Genomic DNA, 8306 nt, shown 5'->3' on the forward strand with positions numbered 1-8306 from the left:
ATCCATCATTGCTTGGGATAAATTTTTTCTACAATGTAAACAAATTAAAATGTAAATCAAGACTGAAAACAGTAATTTTTACATTTCCATCTTCCTGTATTTAAATGACGGTTAAAGACAAGATAATTATTGCTTTACTCAACATGTTTGTGTAATTATACACTCAGTCTAACAACTGATGCCTGCAAGACGTTTCTAAAAAGATGCTACACAAGCAGCTAGGACTAAAACATTTTAAAATGTTCAAAAAACATCTTAAGCAGGTGATGCTATCATGCTTGGATATTAAGCTGAAGAACGTCCAAGCTAGTTGTTTGTATGTATGTATGTGTAGGGAGATGTATGTACAGATGTATGTATATACATCTTTGTTCATTTGCTGTATTATTTAACTCACTCAATCACTTTCTTAACCGCTTATCCATTGTGGTCGGGGGGGTTCTGGAGCTTATCCCAGCTTTTCAATGGGCACGAGGCACACAGTAACACCCTGGACGGGGCGCCAGTCCATGGCAGGGCAGACACACATACACACACACACACACACACACCCATTCACTTATAGGGTGATTCAGTGTCTCCAATTAACCTGACTGCATGTTTTTGGACTGTGGGAGGAAACCGGAGCTCCCAGAGGAAACCCACGCAGACATGGGAAGAATATGCAAACTCAACCGGACCGCCCCGCCTGGGGATCGAACCCAGGATCTTCTTGCTGTGAGGCGACAGTGCTACCACCAGTGCTAATGCACTTTTTAGTGTATACTGATGAATACAAGGATTTTAATTCTAATTAAATCTAACTTAAGTCTAATTAAATTTATTTATTCATTTCTTTTTTGCTTTATCCAGGTCAGGGTCTGTGTGAGTCCAGCACCACCTGAACACATTAGGTGCTAAAATACATAGAACATGCCAAACTCCTTACAACAGGGTAACTGAGGAATAACTGAGATCCTCAGGACCATGTTGCTGTGTAGTAACCGGTAGAACTGCAGCGTCACAGGGGAATCTGATTCTTTATCTTTTACAGTAAAGACTAAACACAGGCGTGTAAATAAATCAATAGAATGAATAAATAGCTTCTCAGATAGAAGGTTCTAGAACTCTGATATCTAAGCCAGTGTTTTGATCTCAAAGCTTTTAAAAAGCTGATTCACTTCCCACATTCCAGTGCCAGATAACGCTCATCCCCAGCGATGCTATCTTCAATTTGCTATGCTACACAAAACGTAGCGGCTAGGCCTCTGGTGAAAGCACGTTAACAGTGGCTAACTTTGTTATCTTTTTGTTCTGATTCAGTTGGTCAGCCACAAACTTCAGGCTCCAGCCAAGCAGCCACAATAGATTTAATATCACACAATACCTGTAGATGTTGTGTAATGCATTACAGTGCGAGTCTTCTTACTTTTTAAGTAAGCTTTTAATTACAGATGGAAGCTCAGACATGTCACTCACTGACATGTCATTTTAGCTCTGTACAAGTGCTGAATTCACTACAGAAGGGTGGAATTGTGCTGCTTTCCAGTCTAAATACACAAAAAAGTTGCAGATTGCATTCAGGTTATACTGATATACTGGGTAAGACATTTGGAGCTCTCAGGGCACATCACATTTACTGTCTACACAGAGTAAATAAAATGTCAATCAGATTGCTGTATTCAATCTTGGTATTTAAAAAGAAAAGTCCAGAATGCCTGCTGTACCCAGTTGTGGGTGAGTATGTCAACAGAACAGTAACATAGATTTCTTTGCTCAAATACTTATTAGTTTGTTTGTTCGTTAGTTTGTTCATTTACCATTAATTTGTTTATAATAACTACTTTATGCTTATTACAGTGGGTTAAACGCTCTGCTTAAGCCAAAATCAACTCCGGACAGGGCGTTAATCCATTTTAGTAAAACACACACTTACTGATTTCCTTCACACCTCGAGGTAATGAGTGTGAGTGCTTCACAGAACCATCAATCCTAAGAACCTGAGTTTGATCTTTGCCTTGATTCCACACTGTCTGTGAAAGGTTTTACCTGTTCGCCCCATGTGTGTCTGGGTGTCTACCTGATTATCTCTAATTACTCTAATTACCTTTTACCTCCTAAAGACATGCAGAGGAAGAATTTGCTACTTCTTATTTCCTCTATGTGATTGAGTAAGGGATTGTAGGGAGTATTTGTCCCTCTGTAATATATTGAGTCCTGTCCAGGCTGAATTCCTACCTTCTGCCTTGTGTTCCTTATTTTTGGGTGGTGACACAACACGAATCTAACCATATTAAAGCAGTCTGTAAAAATAAATCAATGTTTGAATGAATCTGAGACAAAGAAATATGAGAACAGTTTAGGGCACCGGATACTTCGTCCAGGTACCGCGTGTTGGCGCAGTTAATGGGGACACAAATAAATCAATAAGGCAATTTGTTAAAAACAGGACCGCCGGTGGGCAGCCGTATGCAGTTTTTCAACCTACATTAACATTAGTTCCTCAATCTGCGGTTGAGGCAAGTTTTATAACGTCTAACAACAAGCAATCAGTGGCGGCGTCGGTCCCTCCTCGAGCCACGTACGTTCAGCAGTTCCTCTTGGTTAATCGTGTTAATTAGCTTAGTGGGGTGGGTCAGAGGGAGGAGGGGGTACAGGCTCTTTTTTGGGTACAGAGAGTCTCTGAATATAATTGGATTTTTCTTGCAGGCGGTTTCTAAACACCATGCTTAAATCAAAGAGTCAGCTTACAAAATCAATTCCAAATCCCAGAGTAACCCGTCTCACCACAGCAACAGTGTTCTTTATGAGGGGCTAAAGTTTTGCCTAAAATAATACAATTATTAAAAATCCTCTCAGATTTAAGAAAGTCAAGGTTGTATGATAGTGTAATAACACTTGACTTACATAATGGCATTAAATCTTTTACACCTGGGACTTTTCAATGGACTACTGAAGGTTATAGAGGATCTAAGGCCACTATATCTGTTGATTCTTATAGCTATTTTTCAACTCTATACTGTATTTAGTAGAATTCCAATTATTACCAATAAAATCAATCAAGCATAAATTTGTATTTATGAATATACTGTATTTTTTTCCCTTTTGGCTGCTCCCGTATATAAAGGTTGCCATATTAGACTTGACACAATTTTTTTTACACCGGACACTCTTCCTAAAGCAACCCTCCTATTTCTGTGCACTCATACAAAGGTTTTTTTCACGAATACATTGTTTGTTGGTACTTTTAGCCCCCTGCAGGAAGACTAATGATCTCATTGCTATATTGTTACGCCTCAATAGAAACAACTCGCAGCCCGGTGTGGAACCTCTGCATTATGAAATAGGAATATTATGCAATAACACCGGGCATTGGGCACAAGGTGAGAATATTAACATGGGTAGAATATACCAAATTTCACATAGACAGTAAGCAGAGTTTATAACTGAACTCACTTGAGTTGGCACACAAATTATTATTTTCATTTTAACTAGATTATTAATGACAGATTTATGAGCATTTTCAAACAAAATGGTCTTTCCAACTTTAAATTGTAGCTGTTTTTAAACCAGATGTTACAAGTTTTGTACCCAATTTTGTACCCAAAGGCAACTGTTTGTGTGAAGTTCAGCATGCCATATTTTTGTGGGTACTCACATTTTACATTTGCGACATTTTGCAGTTGCATTCATCCAAACAACTTACAATGCAAATGATTTAAAGATGTGATTAAAGTTGCAATTAAAACAGTTTAATCTGTAACAATTAACTAATATGACAATGGGATCCTGGGGACATTGTATTGACTGCATTTATATGAAACTGGACAAAACTGCATCATATTGCTATCATACCTATAAATGTATTCATTACTGGGTTTAGTTTTCTGTATTGCTAAATGTGTGCCTCTGTATCTGTGAGTGTGTGTGTGTGTGTGTGTTTATTTGTGAGTATAAAAAGCTTAAACATTGTGCATTTATTGAAGTGTATCATTTGCAAAGTTGGAAGCCTGCAACTCTTTGACATGCATATACACTCAGTTACACAGACACACAGACACAGACACAGACACACACACACTCACACACACACACACACACACACACGCACGCACGCACGCACACACACACACACACACACACACACACACACACACACACACACACACACACAAACAACCTGTGGTATCAGCTCCTGCTGTGCCTAGTGTAGTCGATCCACCCTACTGTTTTATGTTCCCCAAACTGTGAGAATAATGAACACCACACCATACACATTCTATTCTGGATTGTTTTATAGACAAGCAACTAGGTAGTAAAACCACTCTGGCTTTAAACCATTTAGAATTAACTTATTTCCTTATTGTTTGACATCTAAACAGCTTTAAATAATCAGAAATGGAAATTTCCTAGCTTATTCTGTGAGAATAAATGGCTAAATGCTGTTTCATACAGTTGGATACTTTGAATGACAGTGAAAACTAATGCTGAATGATGAATGCCCAGCGCTGGGTTTGTGCTTATCCACTTAATTTGCTTATTCACTTGTGCTAATTCAGTTCCAAACATTTGTGAGATCAGGCATAGATAGATGCTAGACAACAAGGCCAAAAACCCAGATGTTTCAATTTATTACAAATAGGTTTAATAAGATTGAGGTCCAGAATTTGTGAAGGCCACTGGAGCTTCTTCATGCCAAATGCCTTTATGGACTGTATGGACTTTGCTTTGTGAACAGGGACACAGTCATGCAAGAACAAGAAAGAACATTCTCTCTTTATTGTATATAATTGATTTATACACCTGTGAGTGAATCACCTCAGAATTTGGAAGGGTGTGCACATACCTTTGGCCATATAATGACCCAAAGTCAGGAGTCTCCCACCTCCCAAAACTGCTTCCAGTAAGTAACTGTTTAATTGTGCATTGCCTGTCCATTGCTGGACACATCGTGATGCTGAACATTATAAAAATGATAGTAAAAATAATTGAATAAATAATTGCTTTTTTAAATAAATAGACTCATGCTTGTTCAACACTTCATAGCAGAGTCTGGTTTCATAACAACAAATAGTGATGTATTGCCTTTTCTGCGTGTAACAGCCCTAGTAAAGTAACAATTAAATATTAATACAGTCCTTCTTATAGCAATAAACCCACTGGTGCATGATCAGTACCAATTTTAAAAGGTAAACTATAAAACAGCTACACACAGCAGAAGTGCAGAAGGCATTATAGATCTGGATGTGTCTGACAACTACAACCATTTAATTACTGTAACGTAATGAATTTCATGTTCTGCTGAAATGAAAGAAAGAGCTGAGATGACATTTTTATCATAATGTGTGCAAGGCTTATGCTTAACTTTGTAGTTCAGAGCCATAAATCGATATATTTATTGATTGGTAATTAATTTCATGATGTTAAAACAAATGTACATTTGTATGAATGAGTGTAAATCTGTGCACAATCTTTAATCCTGCAACAATTCAAGAACAGACAGGAGGATGCAATAAACAGCCTAGATTTAACTAAATGATGTTACATGGGCAGTGGAAGCTCAACAGTTCAGCTACTGGACTAGTAATCAAAAGGTTGCTGGTTCAAGCCCTGTTACAGCCAGGTCGCTGCTGTTGAGCCTCTCATTAAAGCACTTATGTTATTTCATACATACTGCGGTCATTTCAATTATGCATTTTATTAAGGTGGAATAGTAAAGCATTCATTGAGAAGTTTACTAGATGGCTGTTTTACTCAACAACTGTCAGTAGAAACCATGGATTGAAGGCATCCTTTGGATTCCTCCTGGCATAAGTTTATTGTCTGTCTATTTAAACCTAATTCACCAGGCTCTATCAGTCCAGGTTTTGCTATTAACTTATTACCTGTGTCATACCCAGAGCCCCTTTTTTTATTCAGTCTTGCATGATTTAGCACTAAATTTAGTATATAGCATGATTTTTATTTTTTTATTTCCCACCCACAGATGTTCACACATATCATCTAAGCATTGGTAGGTGGGAGAAGAGTCTGGATTTCGTCACAAAATAAAGCAATTATTGGAAATAAATAATAAGAAACTTGAAATGCAAAATCCAAACAATAAAAATAGTGTCTTTCAGAATGGTAAGTAAACACTCCTGTAAGAATATCCAGATAAATTTAATCATTTTTTTGGTGAAAACGTAGAGAAGTAAATGTTGGCCAAAAGATTTGTACTCACGTCTCATATGTATAACAGTGTCTACATATACATGAGCTCACGCAAACATTTAAATGCATCATGCGTATGTGCAAGACGAGGGGTGAAATATTGAGCCGAGGATTTATAATGTAAAAAGCATAGCTGAGTTTTAAGCAATGCAGAAGGGAAAATCTAGAGCTCTGCTTCACCCCCCCCCCCCCACCCCCCCACAGCCTGAAAAAAACCTCCACAACTACAAAGCTGCTCTTCTCTTTGCTTAGATTTGCTTGGCAGCGAATGGGACTGACAGGCTGCTGAAATCTCTTCACACTTCTGTTTGTGCTCGTGTTTCCACAGATAGGCGAATACCGCCACGGCTATTTGTTGATTTGACGCAATACTTATGCAGCAGTGTGCCTATTTGGGGATATTTTTAGGGAGTACCCTATAAATTGTATTTACATACAAAAATACAATTTGTAAAATGACTTGGGTCTTTCATTAAAAAAAGCACATCTCTTGTCTGTTTAAATTTGTCACTTTGTTAGATAAAAATATTTTATAAAATATAAGAAGCAAAACCATTTAAGTTAAAAAGATCATACATGCCTAATTTTACAGATACTTAAGGATTTGAATGTCTACACACTTTTTAAAACACCTGCTTATTTCCTAAAGTGATCTGATCACCATAATAGTGAAATATTCAGGACATTCCAGGCTTACATTCTAAATCTGGAGTGGATTGTAATCAGATCCAGACACAGTGTCAGTCACATATTCAGCACTGGATTGTTGCAACCATAATTAATTAAGAAAAAAAGTATCATGACATATTAAAGTAATCTACATTACAAAAGTGAGTCAAATATTTAATATACTGTATGATTATTTCCATAGACTAAATACACTACATGACCAAATTCTTAGCATGATAAATAATAAAGAAACAATCCCTATGCATTACCATCGTAAACACTTAATTCTGACCAGGGTCATGGTGGGACTGGAGTATATGGCAAAACATTATGCGCAGTGCTGAAAAACACCATTGATATAGTGCCGTTCAATCATTACACTCCTACCTACTGCAATTATACTATGTGTTCTGCCACTATGATGCCCGGAGTTGCTGCTGGTATGGACCCCATCACAAAAACACTATGTGCAAGCCAGAAAAACACTTTGTATCAGGCACCAGTGTAACACAAGGCAAGGCAACTTACACACTTACAGTTCTCAAAGACATAAAATCAAATGAATCAAACAACCTGGACATGTATGAAAATGCTGTAAGACATATCATGCTCTTTGTAGGTGTAGCATTTGCTTTTTTCCCCTAATTGCATACTATAATTTTTAGGAGCTTGTCTGTACTCTTTTGAATAAACAGTCGGTACCGGTGGTACTTGTGTCTCTATGCTTAATGCTGCTTTAGCATAAGGGGTTTATTTATATGCATCATGCAGACTGGGCTCTCGAATGTCGGATTATCTCAACACAGCTTTTTTCCTGCATTATTTTAAGCGCATCATTTTGAGCACACAGAGATCAGCAACACAGTCCATAAGTCAGATACAAGGGAATCTGTATTCCACTCAAACACTCCTCTACGTACATCTTAGTTTTTTTGCATCATTTTAATAGGTAAGAGCACACCATTGATCTCTAAGCCAGCATTTAGTATTAATCCTGTTACTTTTGTCAGTTAAATAAAGGCTCAACAGAATTAACAAATCACAGACTCTCATTTTTATTGTATTTTACAAAATGATTAGATTTCATGGTTTGTCGTTTAAGCTAAAAGCATACATACAAAATGATTAATTCAGTATTTTTTATAGTTTTTTACTTGTGTTTAATCCTTGTGTATCAATGTAATCCTATTTTATCTGTATATAAGGTTTATGTGTCTTTTTTAGTCTCACACATTTTGGTCTCAATGTTTCACCTGCTGATCACAATGTCCAGTTTCCGTTCCGTGTTTGTTTATTGGGATTTTAACGTCATGTTTTATACTTCTGGTTACATTCATGACAGGAACGGTAGTTACTCATTACACAACGTTAATCAGTTTACAAGTTTAATGTCAAACACAGTCATGGACAATTTAGCATCTCCAATTCATCTCACTGCATGTCTT

This window comes from Trichomycterus rosablanca, chromosome 11 (assembly GCF_030014385.1).
Source record: "Trichomycterus rosablanca isolate fTriRos1 chromosome 11, fTriRos1.hap1, whole genome shotgun sequence".
In the NCBI taxonomy this organism is placed as follows: Eukaryota; Metazoa; Chordata; class Actinopteri; order Siluriformes; family Trichomycteridae; genus Trichomycterus; species Trichomycterus rosablanca.